Consider the following 24,516-nt stretch of genomic DNA (forward strand, 5'->3'; position numbering starts at 1 on the left):
AACAAATGAAGAGCATGTTGGGATTCAGGAACAGGGTGGGAGGCAGTCTTGATTATTACATTGATCGCTTGCTGGTTTTTGAGTTTCATCTGCATGTCTGGCTAGAGTTTGAGGATGGATATTCTTAGAAGGGAGAGTCTTTTCCTAGTTCCTGGTATCTTTTTATTTTCTTTCTTATTTTAGCAGAACTTGTTTTACCTTTTTCTTTCTTTTTTTCATAATGCTTTTTATTTTTTCCATTATAGCTGGTTTATAGTGTTCTGTCAATTTTCTTCTGTACAGCAAGTTGACCCAGTCACACATACATATACACTTTTCTTTTTTCTCACAGTATCATGCTGCATCATAAGTGACTAGATATAGTTCCCAGGGTATACAGCAGGATTTCATTGCTTATCCAATCCAAAGGCGATAGTTTGCATCTATTAACCTCAAATTCCCAGTCCATCCCACTCCCTCCCCCTCCCCCTTGGCAACCCTTGAAAGTCCATGATTTTCTTTTCTGTGGAAAGGTTCATTTGTGCCATATATTAGATTCCAGATATAAGTGATATCATATGGTATTTGTCTTTCTTTTTATGACTTATTTCACTTAGGATGAGAATCTCTAGTTCCATCTAGGTTGCTGCACATGGCACTATTTTGTTTTTTTTTATGGCTGAGTAGTATTCCATTATATATATGTGCCATATCTTCTTAATCCAATCATCTGTCAATGGACATTTAGGTTGTTTCCATGTCTTGACCATTGTGAATAGTGCTGCAGTGAACATGCGGGTGCATGTGTCTTTTTCAAGGAAAATTTTGTCTGGATATATGCCCAAGAGTGGGATTGCTGGGTCATATGGTAGTTCTATGTATAGTTTTCTAAGGTACCTCCATACTGTTTTCCATAGTGGTTGCACCAGGTGACATTCCCACCAACAGTTCAGGAGGGTTCCCTTTTCTCCACACCCTCTCCAGCATTTGTTATTTGTGGACTTATTAATGATGGCCATTGTTACTGGTGTGAGATGGTACCTCATAGTAGTTTTGATTTGCATTTCTCCAATAATCAGAGATGTTGAGCATTTTTTCATGTACTTATTGGCCATCTGTATATCTTTGGAGAAATGTCTGTTCAAGTTTTGGCCCATTTTTACATTGGGTTGTTGGCTTTTTTGCTGTTGAGCTATATAAGTTGTTTGTATAATTTAAAGATTAAGCCCTTGTCAGTTGCATCATTTGAAATTATTTTCTCCCATTCTGTAAGTTGTCTTTTTTTTTTTACGGTTGCTTTTGCTATGAAAAAGCTTTTCAGTTTGATTAGGTCCCATTGGTTTATTTTTGCTTTTATTTCTACTGCTTTGGGAGACTGACCTGAGAAAACATTTGTAAGGTTGATGTCAGGGAATGTTTTGCCTATGTTCTCTTCTAGGAGTTTGATGGTGTCTTGTCTTACGTTTAAGTCTTTAATAAATTTCAAGTTTATTTTTGTGCATGGCATGAAGTTGTGTTCCAGTTTCATTAATTTACATGTGGATATCCAGTTTTCCCAGCACCACTTGCTGAAAAGACTGTCTTTTTCCCATTTTTCTTATACTTGTTTCCTTTGTCGAAGATTAATTGATTGACCATATAAGGGTCTGGGTTTATTTCTGTGTTCTCTATTCTGTTCCATTGGTATGTACGTTTATTTTGGCACCAGTACCACATTGTCTTGATTACTGTGGCTTTGTAATATTGCCTCAAGCCTGGGAGAATTATGCCTCTTGCTTGGTTTTTGTTCCTCAGGATTGCTTTGGCAATTCTGGGTCTTTTGTGGTTCCATATAAATTTTTGGATTGTTTGTTCTAGGTCTGTTAAAAATGTAATGGGTAGTGCATTGAATCTGTAGATTGCTTTGGGGTAGTATGGCCATTTTTTAAATATTAATTTTTCCAACCCAGAAGCATGGAATATCTTTCCATTTCTTTGAATCCTCTTTAACTTCCTTGATTAATGTTTTATAGTTATCAGCATATAAGCCTTTCACCTCCTTGGTCAGGTTTATTCCCAGGTATTTGATGTTTTGGGGTGCAGTTTTAAAAGGTATTGTATTTTTGCATTCCTTTTCTATTTCCTTGTTAGTATACAGAAATGCAACTGTTTTCTGAATGTTAATATTATATCCTGCTACTTTGCTGAATTTGTTGATCAGTTCAAGCAGTTTTTGGGTTGAGTCCTTAGGGTTTTATATCTATAGTATCATGTCATCTGCATACAGTGACAATTTTACCTCTTCTCTTCCAATTTGGATGGCTTTTATTTCTTTTGTTTTTCTGATTGCTGTGGCTAGCACTTCCAGCACTATGTTGAATAATAGTGGTGAGAGTGGGAATCCTGTCTTGTTCCAGATTTTAGCAGGAAGTCTTTTAGCTTTCTGAAGGAAGGAAATCATAAAGATCAGAGAGGAAACCAATAAGATAGAGATTAAAAAACAATAGGAAAAAAATCAATAAAACGAAGAGCTGGTTCTTTGAAAGGTAAAACAAAATTGAGAAATCTCTGGCCAGACTCACCAAGAAGAGGAGAGAAAAAAACCCAAATAAAATAAGAAATGAAAAAGGAGAGATCACAATGGATACTGCAGAAATAAAAAAACCATAAGAGAATACTATGAGCAATTATATGTCAACAAATTTGACAACCTAGAAGAAATGGACAACTTTCTAGAGACTTATAGCCTGCCAAAACTGAATCAAGAAGAAATATATCAACCAAACAGACCGATCACTAGAAATGAAATTGAATATGTCATAAAAACATTCCCTACAGATTAAAGTCCAGGACCAGATGGCTTCACAGGCGAATTCTACCAAACATACAAAGAGGAACTTATACCCGTCCTCCTTAAACTTTTCCAAAAGATTGAAGAAGGAGGAACACTCCCAAAGACATTCTATGATGCCACCATCACCCTAATACCAAAGCCAGATAAAGATAACCACCAAAAAAGAAAACTATAGTCCAATATCTTTGATGAATATGGAAACAAAAATTCTCAACAAAGTTTTATCCAACCGAATCCAGCAACATATAAAAAAGATGATACTCCCCAGCCAAGTGAGAGTCATACTAGGTTCACAAGGATGGTTCAACATATGCAAATCAATCAATGGTGTACTGCACATTAACAAAAGAAAAGTCAAAAACCACATAATCATCTAAATAGATGCAGAAAAAGCATTTGACAAAGTCCAACATCCATTCATGATGAAAACACTTACCAAAGTGGGTATAGAGGAATCATAACATAATAAAAGCCATTTACGACAAACCCACAGCAAATATAATACTCCTGGTATCTTTGAGAGGATTTTTCTAAAATGCTCCTGGCCTCATGCCCCACCCTTTACTCCTACCTATTAGGATGGACTGCATTACTTAGGGCAGAGGACAGTAACCACTGCTGCACAATTCTCAACAGATAATCTATTGAAGATTCTGAGCATGAGGTATGGGTTATCTATCATTCTTATTTCTTCCCTGGGAAGGGTGGTATACAGCGACCTCTCTAAGTGTGTCTCCTTTACAGACTCGTGTTTGTCTCAGATGTGCTACCCACAAGTGTAGTCCAAGCTTTCTCAGCCTCAGCACTATTGACATTTTCACCAGATGATTTTTGTGTTTGGGTAGGGTGGAGTTTAGGAGCTCTCTTGTGCATTGTAGGATATTTAGACATGTCCCTGGACTCTACCCATAGCATTCCCAGTTACACTAGCCAAAAATGTCTTGAGATATTGCACAATTGAATCCCTCCACCCTTGAGAACGCCTGCCCTAAACAAATATGGGAGGTTGCCAGACCCCAAGGACCTGACACCAAATTGTGACCTCTAAGTTAGCTTTATCAGCAACAAAGCTGATATTTTGGGCTCTGGTTTTACTCTTCCTTTTAAGAGTTTATAGCTTATTCAAAACCCAGATGAGAGTCTCTTCAGAGAGCTCAGGGAACTGCTTAGGTTCAGTGTGTAGGTTCCAGTTGGAGAGAACCTCTGTTACATGAGTGCTTTACCCCTAAGATAACTATCCCTCTCATAGTGTTCAGACAGTTAGAAAAGAGAGGGCTCTGAGCCCTGTCATTGATATTTGTGGCTGAAGTTCAAGAAGAGGCTCTGTTAGGTCTCCTTAATGTCTAATTCCCAGATGAGACATGTAACCTCAAAAGCTGGGTCAAAGGCAGGCACTGACCCCCTTAAGCACGTTAGCAGCCTCATCTCCATAGACACCTGGTAGGCAGACCAGTTGGCTTTGATCTCAGTTACCTTTTCTGGAAAGGTGAAGAACAATAATTTTTGAGCCTGGAAAAGTTCTCTGTAGGGCTTCTTGTACTGTCAGAACCCAAGGCTGAGCCTGCAGTGTTTGGATTGGGCATTCGAGGGGCTGTTTGCCAAACTTGGGCTATGACCCTGGCTAAGCATTTCCCATGGGCACTGTGCCCCAGACAGGCCCAATCCACAGAGCAGAAAGTCTTCATTCTCAGCTCTGCAGAGGCAGCAGCCTTACAGCTAATTAATAAATCATCAACGCATTTGTGGTGTGAAAAATGAAATATTTATGTTCGCCAGAGTAATATTTCTGTCTTGCAGCCCCATGCTCTGTTGATGCCTGATGGAGGATGAAGTAAATACCAGCTGGTGTAGAATGAGTGGAATATAATTACTCTCTACAAAGTTAAGTGAATATTAAAGCACAGAAGTCACAGGCACTGGCACTCATCCCTCCCCAACTCTGCTGCCCAGTAACTGGCATCTTGACCTGATGTTGGCTTCACTACAGATTCTAGCAGGGATCTCAGTGGAGGGCTTGGTTGTCAGCAGTGTGAAGCAGCTGCGGCAGAGGCTGCTAAGCAAGGTGGGTGGGAAGTCAACCATCTTCCAGGAGCACAGGGAGAAGAGTTCCCTGATGCCTGAGGAACATTGTGATATTCTGAGAACATGTGGCTTTGGAGTGAGAGAGACTGAGTTCTGTGCCCTACCTCTGAAATTTACAAGCTGTGTGATGTTGGCCAAGGTCCTTCACTTCTATATACCTCAGTTTACTTACTTAGGAAATAAACTGTGCCAATGCAGATCCTGAAGTCCAGTCCTGTTTATGTTTTAGGGGGGACTTTCCCTCTCAATAGTCATTCTTTCATCCTCACTGGGATCTCATTTTGAAGGTCCATCCTTACCTCTACATAGAATCCCTGTGTCACCAGCCCTGCCCAGTGTCCAGGGTAGAAGATACATGGTATCCAAAGAATGTGAATATGTTATAAAAGACACACATATCTTTTATGGAATCCCACAAGATCCAGAGTCTCTGCCCTTGAAGAGCAGAAGCTCTCACTATGATCCAATATGACATCCATGAAACAGAGAACCAGATGTGTGCACTTGAATTTTTAATACTTAAAAAACGTACTTCTTCTCTAGGGAGAAAAAGAAAATCTACTTTCATAGCACCTATTGTATGCAATCACTATTCTAAGAAGATTACTAAGTAATTTCACTTAAACCTTTAAACAAAATCTTTTAAGATAGGCATTTTGCAATAGGGGAAGCAGACTCAAAGTAACTAATTTGCTTTCCATCAAAAAGTGTGGAAGTAAGGACAGCAGGATCTAAACCCAAGATTACTGTATTCCAGGTCTATGTCCATTCCATCTTTCTTTCTGTACTAATCCTTTCTTCCTTCTTTCCATTCTCCTCCTTCCTTGATTTTCTTTTTTCTCTTCTTTTTCTTTTTTTATTACTCAACGAATTTATTACATTTATAGTTGTACAATGATCATCACAATCCAGTTTTATAGGATTTGCATCCCACAACTCCAGCGCATCCCCCCACCTCCCAAACTGCCTCCTTTGTGTACCCTAAGATTTTCAAAGTCTGTGAGTCAGTATCTGTTCTCCCAAGAAGTTCATTCTGTCCTTTTTTCAGATTCCACATGTCAGGGAAAGCATTAGATGTTGGTGTCTCATTGTATGGCTGACTTCACTTAGCATGATAATTTCTACGTCCACCCATGTTGCAAAAAATTCTGGTATTTTTTTCCTTTTAATGGCTGAGGAATATTCCATTGTGTATATGTACCACCTCTTCTTGATCCACTCCTCTGTTGATGGACATTTAGGTTGTTTCCATGTCTTGGCCATTGAAAATAGTGTTTCAATGAACGTTGGAGTACATGTGTCTTTTCGAGTCATGGTTTTCTCTGGATAGATGCCCAGGAGAGGGATTGCTGGATCAAATGGTAGTTCTATTTTTAGTTTTCTGAGGAATCTCCATACTGTTTTCCACAGTGGTTGCACCAATTTACAATCCCACCAATAGTGTAACTGGGTTCCTTTTTCTCCACACCCTCTGTAGCACTTGTGGCCATCATCAAAAAGGTGGTACCTCATAGTGATTGGTGTAAGGTGGTACCTCGTAGTGGTTTTGATTTGCATTTCTCTAATAATGAGTGATGTTGAACATCTTTTCATGTGTTTTTTGGCCATTGTATGTCTTCTTTGGAGAATTGTCTGTTTAGATCTTCTGCCCATTTTTTGATGGGGTTGCTTTTTTTTTTTTTTTTTTTTTTTTTGGTATTGAGCTACAGAAGGTGTTTATAAATTTTGGAGATGAATCCCTTGTCAGTTGATTCATTTGCAAAGATTTTCTCCTGTTCTGTAGGTTGTCTTTTTCTTTTGTTTAGGGTTTCCTTTGCTATGCAGAAACTCTTAAGTTTAATTAGGTCCCATTTGTTTATTTTTGTTTTTACCGTCATTACTCTAAGAGGTGGATCTGAGAAGATGTTGCTCTGTTTGTATCACAGAGTGTTTGGCCTATGTTTTCCTCTAGGAGTTTTATAGCTGGTCTTATACCTAGGTCTTAAATCCACTTTGAGTTTCTTTTTGTGTATGGTTTTAGGGAATGTTCTAATTTCATTCTTTTCCACGTGGCTGTCCAGTTTTCCCAGCACCACTTATTGAACAGACTGTCTTTTCTCCATTGTACATTCCTGCCTCCTTTGTCATAGATTAGTTGGCTGTGGGTGCATGGGTTTAATTCTAGGCTTTCTATTCTGTTCCACTGATCTATATGTCTGTCTTTGTGCCAGTACCATGCGGTTTTGATGACTGCTGCTTTGTAGTATAGTCTGAAGTCCGGGAGCCTGATTCCTCCAGCTCCATTTTTCTTTTTCAGGATATCTTTGGCTCTTCTGGGTCTTTTGTGCTTCCAAACAAACTTTAAAATATTTTGTTTGAGTTCTTGTGAAAAATGTCCTTGGTAATTTGATAGGGATTGCATTGAATCTGTAGAGTGCCTTGGGTAGTATAGTCATTTTGATAATATTGACTCTTCCAATACAAGAGCATGGTATATCTTTCCATCTATTTGTGTCATCTTTGATTTCTTTCATCAGTGTCTATAGTTTTCAAAGTACAGGTCTTTTGTCTCTTTAGGTAGATTTACTCCTACGTATTTTATTCTTTTGGATGTGATGGTAAATGGGATTGCTTCCCTAATTTCTCTTTCTGCTCTTTCATTGTTAGTATATAGGAATGCCATCGATTTCTGTGTATTAATTTTGTATCCTGCGACTTTGCCAAATTCATGGATGAGCTCTAACAGTTTTCTGGTAGAGACTTTAGGTTCTCTAGGTATAGTATCATGTCATCTGCAAATAGGGATAGTTTTAATTCTTCCTTTCCAATTTGGATTCCTTTTATCTCTTTTACTTCTCTGATTGCTGTGGCTAGGACTTTGAAAACTCTGTTGAATAGTAGTCACAAGAGCAGACATCCTTGTCTTGTTCCTGATCAAACAATATGCTACTAAACAACCAATGGATCCCTGAAGAAATCAAAGAGGACATTAAAAAACACCTAGAAGTAAACGACAACAAAGATAAAACACTCCAAAACCTATGGGATGCAGAAAAAAACCATTCTAAGAGGAAAGTTTATAGCAATACAAGCCCACCTCAGGAAACAAGAAAAAGCTAAAATAAACAAGCTAACTTTACATCTAAAGCAGACAGAGAGAGAACAGACAAGACCTAAAGTTAGTAGAAGGAAAGAAATCATAAAGATCAGAGCAGAAATCAATGAAATAGAAACACATAAAACCATAGAAAAGATCAATGAAACGAAAAGCTAGTTCTTTGAAAAGATCAACAAAATTGATAAAACCTTAGCCAGACTTATCAAGAAAAAAAGAGAGAAGACTCAAATCAATAAAATTAGGGGAGTTCCCTTCGTGGTGCAGTGGTTAATGAATCCGACTAGGAACCATGAGGTTGCAGGTTCGGTCCCTGGCCTTGCTCAGTGGGTTAGGGATCCGGCGTTGCCATGAGCTGTGGTGTAGGTTGCAGATGCAGCTTGGATCCCACATTTCTGTGGCTCTGGTGTAGGCCAGCAACTACAGCTCCAATTAGACCCCCTAGCCTGGGAACCTCCATATGCCCCAGGAGTGGTCCTAGAAAAGGCAAAAAGAAAAAAAAATCATTAAAATTAGATGAAAGAGGAGAAGTAACAGTGGACATCACAGAAATACAAAGGATCATAAGAGACTACTATATGCAACTATACGCCAATAAAATGGAAAATGTAGAAGAAATGGACAAATTCTTAGAAAAGTACAATCTTCCAAGAATAAACCAAGATGAAATAGAAAAGATGAACAGACCCATCACAAGAACTGAAATTGAAACTGTGATTAAAAAACTTCCAACAAACAAAAGTCCAGGACCAGATGGCTTCACAGGCAAATTCTATCAAATATTTAGAGATGAGTTAATACCTATCCTTCTGAAACTATTCCAAAAAATTGCAGAGGAAGAAAGACTCCCAAACTCATTCTGTGAGGCTACAATCACCCTGATACCAAAACCAGACAAAGATACCACAAAAAAAGAAAATTATAGGCCAATTTCACTGATGAACATAGATGCAAAAATCCTCAACAAAATACTAGCAAACCACATCCAACAATACATTCAAAGGATTGTACATCATGATTAAGTGGGATTTCTTCCAGGGATGCAAGGATTCTTCAATATCCACAAATCCATCAGTGTGATACACCACATTAACAAACTGAAGAATAAAAACCATATGATCCTCTCAAGAGATGCAGAATAAGCCTTTAACAAAATCCAACACCCATTTCTGATACAAACCCTTCAGAAAGTGGGCATAGAGGGAACCTACCTCAACATAATAAAGGCCATATATGACAAACCCACAGCTAACATCATTCTCAATGGTGAAAGTTGAAAAAATTCTCCTTGATTTTCAAAGAGTTGTACAAGTCCACCAATACTGTTAGGAGCCTACCATTGATTGTGCTCAAGATGGTAATAAGCTGGCTTAAAAAAATAGATTCCTTGTAGATGAATGTGACCATGTGACATAATTCTGGCAATGACATGTAAGTGGAGAGGATAAGCTCAGCTTACTTGCTACCTGGCTGCCCTTCCTCTTCTTGGAAGGAAGACTGGATAGTTAAGGTAAAGCAGTCATTCCATGAGCATTAGGTGATGGGTACATAAGCCTACCTGCAATCAAACATAGGACCTTAAAGTTCCCATTGTGGTACAAGCCGAAGCGAATCTGACTAGTATCCATGAGGATGTGGGCTCAATCCCTGGCCTTGCTCAGTGGGTTAAGGATCTGGCGTTGCCAGGAGCTGTGGTGTAGGTCACAGACATGGCTCGGATCCTACATTGCTGTAGATGTGTTGTAGGCTGGCAGCCATCCTCCAGTTCAACCCTCTAGCCTGCAACCTTCCATATACTGCACATGCAAAAACCAAAGACATAGGACCTTGATCTTGGAAGACACAGTCCAGCCCTACACTGCCTGCCTTTGGACTTGTTAAAATCAATATTTTCAAGGGTCTGTTACTTGTAGCAGAATGTAATTTCTAACTTCCCTCAGTTAGATGCACTAAAACATTTTTAAGGCTGTTTTTAATGTCAAAAAAAAATAAAAAGGAACAAACCAAACCAAACAAAAACAAACATGTAGATCCAGAGAACAGAGTATTGGTTAGCAGAGGGGTAGGTGTAGGAGGAGGGTGAAATGGGTAAAGCAGATCAATTGTACGGCAACAGATGGAAACTATATTTTTGGTGGTGAGCACACTGTGGTGTGTACTACAGTGTAATAAGACAACATTTCATGTGTACTAATCTACACATGAAACTTACATAATGTTATAAACCAATGTTACTTCACTGAAAAGTAAAATTAAAAAAAAACAAAACAAAACAACCCACACACCTTCCAAACTCCCATTCTCCACTCAGAGTAAACCACTGGCAACAGGGGACTGGTGTTTGTCCTCCTATCCTCCTTTTGTGTTTCTCCATTTACAGACATATATGTTCACATATATCTTTTTAGTACATTAATGGTGTGATTTTTTTTTTCTGTAGCATGCTCTTTCCACTTGTGTGAAACTATGAATTGGAACCCTCCTATTTAAAATATTTAGATATTTACTAGGGACTTGCCTCTTTATGTCTGTGGAACAGAGTTTTTTATGATCTTTAAATGGTGATCATTTTGACCCAGCCCCACAGGCTGTCTAGTGTCAATATCTGCACACACGTTGTCATATGGCCATGTCTGGAAGCTTGTTTGGTTGTCAAAGTTGTGGGGGAAGGGGTGCCAGGAAGGAAAGAGGCCAGAGATGCTCTGAACATCCTACAATGCACAGGACATCCTCCCATAACAAAGTATTATCCAGCTGAAAATATAGAGGTTCAAATTGAAGTGCAGGACTGAGGTTGAGAGACCTTGCTATGGAATGTCCAATAATGGAAAAAGTCATATCATAATTTGTTTAAATAGCCCTCATTAGGTAACATCCAGATTGTTTCTAACAATGCCGAAAAGACTACTATTGCCCCATCTTTTGCTAGTATGCATTCATGCTTTTTAAAAATAAATTTTTACACATGGAATTGCTTAAAGAACGAGTATACGCAGTTAGTATTTAGATGCTGCTGCCAAATCACCTACCAGAAAAGGCTCCTGTAATTTATACCCCATGGATGTGGCCCATTTCCCTGAATCTTCACCAACATTAGTTATCATCAATCTTTTTAATCTTTGTGAACTAACAGAATTATTGTTGTTTAATTTTCATTCTCTGATGTGAATAAGGTTGAGCATCATTTTGTCTGTTAATTGGCCACTTTATTTCCTTTTATGTGAAATGCTTCATCTATTCTCTTACCCATTTTCTTTCTGATTATTGTCTTTTTTCTTAGTGATTTGAAGCTCCTCTTACATAATTGAATGTTGTGGGGTTTTTTGCATTGAATATGTTAGAGTCATGTTCCATTTGCCATTTCCTGCTCTCTGAGGAAAAGATTAAATGAAGATTGTGTGAAAGTTCAAAAACATTTCATTCACTATTAATTAAACCTGATTTATTTGGGTGCTTCTATGTCATGTAGGTACCATGGGAAATGAAGCAGGAGGAGAGGCCCTCTTTGCTCTCAGGTAGCTCAGTCTAGATGCAGATGACAAAACAGACACATACCTTACTGTAATCCTTATTAGGAATCAAATGTATAATAAATGTATTTCTCCTTTATGAAGAGTTAAATCTAAGACAAACAAGTAGCAGAAGTGATATCAAAATAGCTTTTTTTTTAACTCTAATAATGATACTGCAGAGGGAGGGAGATGTTTGTAGGTCATGGCTCCAACACAGATCCCCCAGGATGAGATAGACCTGCCCCTTTATTATCCATCCCGTGGCAGAGAGCAGTGGAGGTCATGCGCCCCCTGCTGGCAGGGCTTGCTCTTTGGAGGAAGAGGGCCGTTCTGAGTCACATGCCCTGAGTTTATTCTTTCAGTCTTAACCAATAACATAAATCCCTCTGCACACCCTGTGGGAAGGGAAAGTTTGGGGACAGAGAGAGGCTAGCAGTGTTGTGTTAATGATGAGTTTTCACCTGGAAGAAAAAGAAGGGCTGGGGAACAAAAACTTCCTTCCTCTCAGTGATAGAAAACTCCCATAAGGTCTTTATTTCCTCCACCATTTTGTCTTCATGTGATTCCTCTGACAGTGTGTCAACTTTTTCATACCACCTCTGCTAGTCAGTGTGTCATGTATTCTTTCTTTCTCCCCTTTGTACAGATCTTTGAGTGGTAGCAGCTTTCTTCACTTTCATGGTTCTCACATTTCTGTCTATGGCTTTCCCTATTACCTGCTGAAATATTTTCACACCCGCAATTATTTAGAACAACTTACAAAGAAGACCATAGAGGCTTTGTTTTGTTCATAATTTACTCTTCTTTCTTTAAGTCAATGTCTATTCTCCCCTCCACATTCTAAGAGGCTTTTTTTTAAATGTTTGTTCACCATTTATTCTGTGTATTTTGTTGTTGTTGTTGTAATTCTTCCTTTACCCTCTCCCAGCTCCCTCTCACTATATAAAATACTTGTATTCACCAGAATACCACCTTCAGCTCTTTTCTTATTCTTTGTTCTCTGGAAATGCATGATTTTAGCTGTCAACTAAGTAACAATTTCAAAATTTATATCTTCTAACCTAACCTGTACACACATACACATACACACACACTCCTGTGTTTCCAATGCCTCCTGCATATTCATACCTGGCTGTCACACTGCTATTTCAAACTCAACATGACCAAATCCTATTTTTCTTTCTATATTTGTCTCAGTTAATATCATTAGCATCTGTTCAATTAAAAATTCAGGCATCATTTGCAATGCAACTCTACCTATTTCATAAATCATTATTTGATTAAAACTTTTCAAGGGCTCCGTATTACCCAAAAGATAAAAAACCAAAATCCTTGGGATTCTAAGCATGCCTTTTTACTTTATAGACCTGTAATGGCTAATTTTATATGTCAACTTGGCTGGCCAGTGCTCAGATGCTTGGTGAAACATTATTCTGGATATTTCTATGAAAATATGATGAGATTAATTAATTGGATGAGAGTAATGTTCAAATTGATGGACATTGAGTAAGCAGAGTATTCTTCATAATGTGTTAAGTATTACCCAATAAATTGAAAGCCTAAGTAGATAAAGGACACATACACACAGCAGCAAGAAAGGGTTCTGCTAGAAGATAGCCTTCAGACTTGAACTGCAGTACTGGCTTTTCCCTGGGTCTCCAGCCTGCCAGCTGACCCTGCAGAGTTTGGAGTTACCAAGCCTCCACAATTGCATCAACTAACTTCTTAAAGTCTCTCTCTTTCAACCATTTTGTTGGTTCTATTTTCTGGAGAAAGGTGACTGATATAGGACCAAATCCTCTATCTTAAATGAGATAATTCACCTTTTGGAGAAAGCTGATTAATGTAGGACAGAATCTTCTCTTTAAATGAAGTAATTCACCTTTTAGAATATTTTTTAAAAAGAAAAAAAAAAACCATAGATAAACAATCCAACATAATAACCAAACAAAAATCCAACAACTAGAAGAACAATTCAAAACAACTACCAAAGCCAGCCTGTGATAGCACGGTGTCAAAGCCCTCATTCTTCTGGATAATGATATTCTTTAGTGCCTGTGTACATGCTCCTCTCTCATCTTGAGATATGCTTCCTTTTTTCTTTGCCTAACTTTTCTAAGCTCCTCCAGGTATATTTAGATGTGACCTTCTCTGTCCTCCCATAACACTTTATCCTTATCTTCATTTGGTCAGTTCCCACACTGAGCGACAATTTTTCACATCACAATTTTTCACTTCCCCATTGACCTCCCCAGCCTCAGCACCCAGTGGGCCCTTACTTAATCTTTGTGGAATGGAAGATCTTTAACCTACACCTCACATCTCCCAACTAAATTTTTGTCTACAGGAGATATCATCAGTTCCTCAAGAGGAAGTCAAATCCAGCACCCTCCCCACTGAATCCCTGACATTCAAGCATTGTCTACATTTTCAGTTCCTTTGAGTGTTGCCCTAACTTGCAGTGAGAAGTCCAGGAGAAAAGACGACTGTCCTTTGAGATCCCATATCCTGCAGTCTTTTGACATCCTAAAACCTCACAATGGCCACTAGCAACTTCAGGAGGTTGCTGAATTTTACTCTGCTGAATGGCAGGACAGAGAACATCAGCCTAAGACCATCCCTGAGTTTCTGTACTTGGAGAAGTGGCTAAAATCTCTTGATTGTAGACTTGGGGCTCCATGAAGGCAAAGGCTGTTTCTTATGACTCTCTATTGTGTGCAAAAATAAGCAGGTGAATAAGTGTTTTTTTCTCAGTAACTGTCGTTAAATATTGCTTTGAGTTGACTGGTATAGTAGGAAGTATTTTGGTCTAGGCGGCTGGCTTATTGAAGTCAAATAAGCCTATGTGATGAGTTTTGAGGGAAGCTAGGAAGGACTGTGTTCCTTCCTAAAAGCTACATCTATAACATTACAAGGTTTTACCTCACCCAACATCATAGGATTTAGCAGGAGATGGATTCAGTTTTGAATTTAGCCTTACTATGTGATACAGAGCAGTTACTTCACCTCACCATTCTTAACTCATCTGTAATTAGGTCTAATAAATCCTTCTTTTGGAGAAGAATATTTGAATTAAAATATGTCAAAGTGCCCATCACTAAAAGTTCCTCAATAAAAGGGTTGTTGAATCTGAGTCTTCAATACCCTCTTTATTATAGGCAATCACAGTTCTTATTTTCTCCCCCACTCTCTGTGCTGCAAACCTTGCCAAAAACACTCAAGACTACATTAACCTTGCAGTAATAAAGAAAAACAGCAAGCTAATTTGGGAAACTTCCAATAGCAAACATGCCTATTAAAATTTGAGAATGGTATAAAAACTATATGACCACAATAGCCTCTTTCTGTTTTGCTTGGGAACCAGAGGTGAATATCAGATTTCTATTTCTTAGTTTTCACTGTTTGCTTCCAGAAAAGATAATTTAAGTGCTGGTTATTAGATCCTGTCAATAAATTTCAGAAGTGAAGCAAATCTTGCTCAACTGACTGACAGCTACAAATTAGTTTTGCTTTCTTTAAACAACTAACCAGCCTACTGTTCATGCAGCCAACAAGCCGTGCTGTTTGTGTTTGCTTGGCCCAGCACAGGGTGATCTGAACATCATCATATGCAAATTCTTTTGCCTTTACTCAGGTTCTTATTGGGCAAGACCGTGCAGTGTATTAACAGACACCTGGGTGGTAGAGGATGGCAGTTTGTAATTCTGCCTGTTGAAAAATATATAGCCCTACTAGGAGCCATTTAGGGTAGGAATGGCCCCACACTTGTACTCAATTCTATTTGTAGTTTCTTATTGCATTCATTCAACATCATTTGATCAAACACTGTGTTAAGTGCTGGGGAGGAAAAGAAAAATGATATTCTAGTCAATCCCTTTTTATAAAGATGCCCCAGGCTAAGAGCAAAAGAGATACCAACAATAAGGGCCATCTGTTATCTTTAGAGCTGCAATGGGCAGTGGGAACATAAAAGATAGAGTGATTATTTTATGGGCAGAGGTTGGGTAGTGGTGGCCAATTGAACACAGGAAATACTTCTTCCAAAATGTCTTATCTGTTGATGTTTGTTTTCTTTTTAAGTGAGGTATAACATAATACAGTAATGTTCACACATCTTCATTGCATAACTCAATGAATTTTTACATGTGTGCACTCCCCTGTAATTCCCACCCAGATTAAGATATTGGATGGGGCATGTCAGTCTCCCAAGAAAGTTGCTTTGTGCTCCTTCCTAGTCAACCCTCCCCACCTCTAAAAGATAATGACTAGTTTATCACTATGGATTTATTTTGCCTGTTTTTGAATTTCATATAAATGGATTCATATGATATGGGTTTTGAGGGGGAGGTAACTTTTTTCCTCAGCTCAACATTTGTTTGTGATATTCACCCCGGACAGTGTTTACCCAGAGTTCTTTTAATCTCTATGAAGTGTTAGACAATGCTGTTTGAAGGATGGATACAAGTTGCTCCCAGGTGGACAGTTGGGAGAAGGCACCACATAGATTTAAGCATGGTATATTTGGAGGGTAGCTATAGTTACATTATAGGAATTTGGGGGTTCATGGAGGAGATGGCACTGAAGAAAAGATCGGAGCTACCCTGGGAAGGATGTAAAATGTACCGCAAGATATTTGAACTCTGTTTTGGTAGATCATCTGCCAGCATCTTCAGAGGTCAACAGGAGGTGTGATATGATCAGATCTAAGTGTTGGACCTATTATTCTGAGTTGAACATGATCAGAGTATGGAGTCGAGGAGCAGTCAGCATTGGGAAACTAGAGGATAGGCCAGCATGGTGACCCAGCTGGCCTGATTCAGGGTCAAGGGAATGAAAGAAGTGGAATAATCAGAGTGAGATTGACATGTGATCAGGAAGGGAGGGAGGATTCAGACACTGAGTTGTAGCATGTAAGGCAGAAGCAGTAGAGGAAATGAGAAATTGGCTCCCACTTTGGATATTTATTTAAAACTGGGGTGTGAAAGTGAGTGAGCACATCCAGGTTCTGCTGAGACCCCCTCCGGTCCCAGCCCACCCCTCCCTAGCAAGACCTACCCCGACCCACACCCCAGCATCACTGCCCTTAAGGGGAGATGGATGAAAACACCTGGAGGAATTATGCACATTAATTTACATCTGGGTCTGAATTCCCCATGCCCGCCCTCCTGTCATTTTGCTATTTCAAAGAATAACATACCAGGGCTTTTTATTCCAGCCCTGTGGTGGTGCCCTTTTTGAGAGAATAAATCCCAAGTAGTGTTGCCAAAAGCCAGTGACATTTGCCATGTTTGAAAAGGCCTTATTTTGAAGAATGATTATTGATTCTTTTTCACATTTCAGATCATTCCTTTGATGCTGCCTTTGACTGGCCCTGGTGAGCAACCCTCAGCTGCGTTCCTGGCTCCTTGACACAGCAGTTCACCCGAAAAGATTGGTGTGTTCTTCCAAGTAGTGCTTGCCCTGAGCCTAACCACCAGAAAGCTACTGTTTCTCTGATTATTTCATCACACAGAGGAGCTGCTCCAAGCCTTGGCAGGGTTATTGAGAATATGCAGATATGCTTGTAAATGAGCACAGGTAATGATGGCACATGGGGTAGGGATGAGAGGTACCAGTGCCCTTCATTAGAGTGAGTCATAGCTACTCTGGGACTCTCTTCTTGCTCTGGACCTGCACTTTCCGGGGTTGGAAAGAAAGGGGAGCAGAAGGGAGTAGTAAACCAGGAGAAAATGGTAAAGAGTCCACTGAAATCACTCACAACATATTGACCCCCAAGGAATAAACCAGAAAAGAACCACTGGATATGGATGGTGCCCCTGCAGCAGCAAGAGACCCTGATTTCTAGGTTTCAGAATTAGGAAACTGCTCACCGAGACATTATAGGAATCTTGACATCATGTATGAGTGAGTGTAAGAAATTTCTCATTCAATTGCAGTGATGGTTTTGTAAGCCTAATAGGGGCAGTTTTTTGTTTGTTTGTTTGTTTTTTTAAGAATGAGGCTTCAAATCATGCCATAAACTCTGCATATTTGAAATGTATTGTTCATTTTCTGTTACATATGTCCCTTGATATTATGTTGCCTTTGAGGTGTTGGCAAGGAGAAGGGACAGGATGCTACTTGTGAATGAACTTTTACAATTAGGAAAGAACTTTTCATCAAATACAAATTCCTCCATGGGAGGCACCCATGTGTATGTGTGCGTATATTTATATATATATATATATATATATATATATATATATATATATATATATATATATATTTATTTATTTATTTATAATTACATATAGTTGAAAACATCTCTTGGAAGGTAAATCCTTACATTGTGACTGAAGCGTTTAGCATATTGCATAAAACAAGATTATTACTATTCTTTTAGACCAACTTCCTGCAGCGGGTATGGATTCTTCTGTTTTAGACATGAAGATCCAAGCCTGTACTATTTTTTTTTAATTAAAGTATAGTTGATTTACAACATTTTGCCAATTTTTACTGAATAGCAAAATTACTCAGTCATTTATGTATGTGTGTGTGTTTATCTTTCTCTTTCTGACTTAACTTCACTGAGTATAACCTCTAATTGCATCCATGTTGCTGCAAATGGCTTTATTTTCTTTTTATGGCTGAGTGGTATTCCATTGTGCATATGTACCACATCTTCTTAATCTGTACATCTGTCAGTGGACATTTATGTTGTTTCCATATCTGGGCTATTGTGAATAATTCTGCTATGAACATTGGGGTGCATGTATCTTTTCAAATTACAGTTTTTCCTGGATACCTGCTTAGGAGTGGGGTTGCTGGATCATATGGTAACTCTATTTTTAGTTTTTTAAGGAACCTCCATACTGTTCTCCATAGTGGCAGCATCAATTTACATACCCATCAACAGTGAAGGAGAGTTCCCTTTTCTTTATACCCTCTCCAACATTTGTTATTTGTAGACTTGTTAACAATGGCCTTTCTTACCAGTGTGAGGTGGTACCTCATTGATTTGCATTTCTCTAATAATTATCAATCTTTTCATATGCCTACTAGCCCCTATATATCTTCTTTGGAGAAATGTCTGTTTAGGTCTTCTGCCCACTTTTCAGTTGTTTTTTTTGTTGTTGTTGTTGTTTTTTGTTTTGTTGTTGTTGTTAGGTTGTATGAGTTTGTATATTTTGGAGATTAAGCCCTTGTTGGTAGCATCTTTTGCAACTATTTTCTCCTATTCTGAAGGTTGTCTTTTTATTTTGTTTATGGTTTCCTTTCTTGTACAAAGGCTAGTAAGTTTGACTAGGTCTCATTTGTTTATTTTTGTTTTTTATTTAGTTATTTGAGGAATCTTCGTACTATTTTCCATAGTGGCTGGACCTATTTACATTCCCACTAACAGTATGGGAGGGTTCCCTTTTCTCCACATCTTTTCCAACATTTGTTATTTATGTTCTTTTTGATGGTAGACATTCAGACTGGTGAAAGGTAATACCTCATTATTGTTTTGATTTACATTTATCTAATAACTAGCCATCTTGAGCATCTTTTCATGTGCTTGTTAGCCATCTGTATGTCTTCATTGGAAAAAGTGTCTATTTATGTCTTTTGTCCACATCTTAATTGGGTTGTTTGCTTGCTTGTTTGTTTTTGATATTGAGTTGTAGAAGCTGTTTATATATTTTGGATATTAACCCCTTATTGGTCATATCATTTGCAAATATTTTCCTCATTCCATAGGTGGTCTATTTGTTTTGTCAAGTTTCCTTTGCTCTGTAAAATCATTTGTTTAATTAAGTTCCATTTGTTTCTTTCTGCTTTTATTTCCTTTGCCTTAGGAGACAAAGCCAAAAAAATAAAGAGCTATCATTTATGTCAAAGAGTGTTCTGCCTATGTTCTTTCCTAGGAATATTATGCTTTCAGGTCTTACATTTAGGTCTTTAACCCCATTTTGGTTTTCATTTTGTATATGATGTTGAGGAAATATTCTTATCCCATTCTTTTACATGTAGCTATCCAGTCTTCCCAGCACTGTTTATTGAAGACACTATTTTTTTCCAGTGTATATTCTTGCCTCATTTGTCACAGTTTAATTAATAAGAGCATGGGCTTATTCCTGGGCTCTCTATTCTGTTACATGGACCTATGTGTCTGTTTTTGTGCTAGTGCCACACTGTTTTAATTACTATAGTTTTATACTATGGTCCGAAGTCTCAGAGAGTAATACATCCAACTTTGTTCTTTTTTCTTAAGATTGATTTTTTTCTGCAAAATTCTCCAGAAGTTGTGATCTAAAGAGACTAGTACTCCTTCTGGTATAAAATAATTTTCTACGATGTGTAATTAGAAAAAAGGTTATTAAATAGTTAAAAAATGATCTTGTTTTGCAGATATAAAGGACAAACTCTGAAATGGATATGCTGGAGAGGCTGGGTTCTAAGGAGCTAGACATTCACGTGTCCCACCAGACTGTAGAGACTCATGGGTGTGGTGAGTGCTATATGTTTTATACTTAGATGTGAAGTCCATGTATATGCCTAGACCAGATGTTACCAGAATGTTCTCTTTCCTGATGCTGGCTAGTGACTAGAAGTTGCTAAGGTGATGAGTATAGGATCCTACTCTTCCCTCCCAGAAGGAGAGACACTGTCCATTGTTTTAAAAAATATAATTGAGGAAGAGAGTTTGGCTCTGTGTGGGAAACCAACAGCTCTCGTGGGAGGAGCTAAGCAATGCAACAACTTGATGAGAACTGCCTCTGACTTTGGAGAGGCAGCAGGTCATCTTTCTTTGCCACAACAGGGTTAGTTACGCTCTTAATCAGCTTTCAGAAAGAACTGAGATGCCATTGATGTTAACTCTGCTATGATATCAGTTGTCTGGGTTTTAATGATATATGCAAGGCATTTATCATGGAAATAGATTTCTATTCCACATCACTTTTATAGCAGTAACCCTTGAGCACTGGGCATTTTTGAATACTTACTATGTGTACTATAATAGGTATTTGTGGACACAACACAATCTAATTTGTATCTTACAGTAACCTTATGTGAGGGTACTATGTTATCTCCATATTCCAGAAGCAAAAAGGCCCAGGCTTAGAGGTGTTTCATCTCTTGCTCACGGTCACAGGATAATTAAATAGCAAATCTGCATTTCCATCCAAAACCTGTCCAGCTCAAAAGTCTGAGCACCAGTCTCAAGATAAAACAGCTTTGGCTTTTCCTACAAGCTTCCTAACCTACTCAATTCATAAATATTTATTGAACAGATACTGGACTAAATGCTGAGAATAGAGCAGTAAACCAAAAAGACATGATCTCTCTCAGTATGAAAAATACATATTAATAGAGATTATTGCAATTAAGTGAAAATTACATAAGTAACCATTTAAATGCACTTGTGACAAGGGCTGTGATGAAGAGTTCAGGGCATTGTGAAAGGATTGAGGAGGGCCTGTGGTATCAGAGGGGTCCCTGAGAAGGAAGCACTTAAGTTGGGAGCTACACCTAAGTACACTTTAGCCTCAAAAGAAGGGCAAAGAGCATGCCAGGCAGAGGAGTAATGTATGTACAAGCCCAGAGAGAGGAAATGGCTGGTCATAAACCAGAAACTAGGCTCAGGGAGAGCCTAGACCCCACACATGTGGTAGAGAAAGGCACAGACTAGTTCCCCAGTGATGCCTATTGTCAAATATTCTGGAAGCCTGAAAGCTTCCAAAGGTTCTGGTTTGCTTTTTAACATGACTTTATAAACATAATCATTTATAATACATTAACACTTTGTGGCAAAACATTTTATCCTTCCTTAGAGAAGTTAACACAGAATAAAAATGTTCAAAATGTCAACAATAGCTAGGAAATCAATGAAGGCAGATTTTCCAAAATAGTGAGTTAAGAAAGGCAATTTGTAGATTATTAAATAGACTGTGTACATGAGCTATGCTGTTTTGGATGATCAAATTGCAAATAACTGGATATCATTAAATACTTAAAAATGAAAACTATAATAATGTAATTTACTTTTCTCTGAGGTAACCTGTTAAATATGGCATCTTACTAGATAGTCCAGTGCATTCTCTCCTTCAGCTTCTCTCAACTTCCCACTGAAACCATGACTGATGACATGAGAAAACAAAACCTATCAAACAAATACAACATTTACCTAAAATTAAAAATGCAGGAGTTCCTGTCTTGGCACAGTGGTTAACGAATCTGACTAGGAACCATGAGGTTGCGGGTTCTATCCCTGCCCTTGCTCAGTGGGTTAACGATCCGACATTGCTGTGAGTTGTGGTGTAGGTTGCAGACGCGGCTTGGATCCAGTGTTGCTGTGTCTCTGGAGTAACCTGGCAGCTACAGCTCCTGATTAGACCCCTAGCTTGGGAACCTCCATATGCCATGGGAGCGGCCCAAGAAATGGCAAAAAAAAAAAAAAGACCAAAAAAAAATTAAAAATGTAAATTTCTGGAAATCCTGCAATCTGAAAACCCTCTAAATAATAATCGTTCATTGAACACCAACTAGGTGCTATGTGAAACACTTTCTATGTTAAGTGTTTCATATGCTTTATAATCCTTCCAACAACTAGGACTTTCAAATTTCAATTTTAAATGATAATTTAAGTAACTCATTCAATATCACATAGCTGGTAAGGGGTGGAACTGGACTCTATGCCTTTAACCACAAAGCCTCATGTCTTCTCCCAGAGAGATCTAAGGTGTCAGTGAAAATCCCCTAAACAGAAGCACCAGAAACTTCTTTTGCCCTGCTTGCCAATGTCACCTATTCCTAATGAGTACTACTGTCACTGATCTCTAGATAAATCCTAACTTATTCTCCAGAGAGTCAAAGTTGTACTCATGTGAGCATGAGCTATTGCTAGCCTGCAGTTCCCTGTTCTTTCTTCCATTCCTCCATTTCTAGAAAGAGCTGGCCCACCTTCTCCTTAGAAGGGTTGCAGCCCAAAAGTGGCCTGCAGTCTTCCCAGCTGAGGCTCAAACACTGCCCTCACCCCCTGAAGTGCCCTTGTTTCGTATATAACATTCCCCTGGGCTGAACCCAGATGGTGGGTAAATCCCATCTGTTCTTATAACTGGGTCACCTTTTCTGCAATAGAATGGTACAGAGTGGGTGGGGCTGAGTCCTGATCAGTCTCATCCAGTAGGTGAGGCAAGCTGGGAATAATTCAGGTATTGAGAGAAAGCTTAGCACAGCAGATAGAATATGAGTTGGTTCCTGACAGGTCCTTGGAAGCAAGGTATCTTATTTAGGTGTATTCATGTCACAGGTATTTTCCTGTGGGTATGCAAACAATCCTGCAGGCCAGTTCAGGAGAAGTGCAGTGCTGTCCCTGAGCACTGACCTGTATCTTGTGCCCCAGCCCACACCTGAGATTCTGTGATGACTGCACCCATTCCTGACCAGGTCAGCATAACCCCTGGGACTTAGGTGCCTGAACCATCTCAATATGGTGTTGCCTCTGCTGTATCAGGGGCATTCAGAAATGCAGAGTTTGGATGGAAAAGTATTAACTCTCTATGGATAACTCCAGAAAACTTGCATAAAGGAAGGTGTTATAGGGGAAAGGGCTTTTTTTTATGTCAGACTGATGGGAGAAGGTGGGCACAGAGGGGGAAAAAAGTTTTATAGACATGAAAGAACAAAACTTAACTCAGGGAATAATAGACATGGAATTGCTAATATAAATCAATCTCTTGGTATAGATAGTGTGAGAAATATTTTGGTGAGCCTTCCTCGTGGCCACTGCACATGTTCCTTGGATGGCAGAGAGATGTGATTTATTAAGAGCATGTGGACATTTCTGAATCTCCACTAAACAAGGTCCTTTCCCCTGTATCAGCTCTATTATCTTCCCAGTCTTACAGTAGAAAACCAGGGATTATAAAGTCAAGAGATTATTAGCCTATGACCATGGTCATTCTTTAACAAGAAACAAAATTTTAGCATTCTTGTCAGGAACATACTCCTTCTTACTTGGGTTAATGCATTTCGGCCTCTGTGGATATGATCATCTCAGTCTCCTTCACATCTTGACCAACCCACTGCATTCTTGTCAAGGTTTCTTGTGACTGCCTCATCACTAAATCCAAGGACTCCTGTCAACCTTATGGTATTGCAGGCTCTGCAGGCTCTGTCGTCCTTAACACTTTCCATCTATCTTTAAAATGATCCTGGCATTTTCCTTCCTTTGCCATTCATGGCATTCTACCTCCAGGTTTTGTAGTGATCTGCCTGTTTGCATTTCTGGCACCTTTTTTTTTTTTTCCTGAGAGTAGTCCTTACTTCTCAAAATCCCACCAACACAGTTGCAGTAGGAGTGCTGTGGCTCTAGCCCAAGTGGGCTGGTCCAGCAGTAGAAATCTGACCCAAGTGGGACAAATCTTGATTCTTTGTATTGTAGAGAGAGCACATAGGTACTGGTGGAAGCAGTTTGGGGCTGGTTTTAATGAAGAGATTCTCATTGGATATCTGAATTCTCAGATACAAATGGTAGGAACTAATGGCAAGTTTCTGTGCACTAGAGAAATGGGTCCTTTGTAAGACAGTGGAAAATAAAGTAGACTCAGAAAGAGGAGAGAGGAGAGTCAGAGAGAAATAACTGCTGACATTTGAAACTTGGGCTTGCTCCTCATTGTGAGCCCTTGGTTTCTTATTTCCAGAGGTAGCAAAGGAAGGATGTAGAGGTTTTGAGTCAGGGCAGCATGGACCGTGGGAGAAGTCTAGTGTCACCACAGTGATGACACCTGAGGATTTCAGGTGGAAATCCTTGAAGGGAAGTCGACGTGCTCTTTGCAGAAAAGTGGAATGAACCCAATGCAAATAGAAACAGCAAATATCCTCCACAAATGGCCTCACTAAGATTTTTTCTTAGCTTTTATGGAAATGCCAAAATATTGGTATAAATTGACAGATTAGGGTTCATGTTATGCAAATGATGCATGGCCATATAGATAATGAGAGGTGGAAGAAATGTGAAATTGAAGTTGCTTTCCATGGTACCTGCACACTCC

The 24,516-nt window shown here is 38.9% G+C and overlaps 1 long non-coding RNA gene across 1 annotated transcript in view; it reads left to right on the forward strand.

Moving 5' to 3' along the window:
* Positions 1-24,516, forward strand: part of LOC102160043 — a 331,107-nt gene that overhangs the window by 239,281 nt on the left and 67,310 nt on the right. The window contains exons 5-6 of the long non-coding RNA XR_002338552.1: positions 16,841-17,077; positions 19,871-19,970. This is a non-coding gene — a long non-coding RNA (uncharacterized LOC102160043). The remainder of the gene's footprint in view (positions 1-16,840; positions 17,078-19,870; positions 19,971-24,516) is intronic.

This window comes from Sus scrofa, chromosome 14 (genome assembly GCF_000003025.6).
Source record: "Sus scrofa isolate TJ Tabasco breed Duroc chromosome 14, Sscrofa11.1, whole genome shotgun sequence".
Classification (NCBI taxonomy): Eukaryota; Metazoa; Chordata; class Mammalia; order Artiodactyla; family Suidae; genus Sus; species Sus scrofa.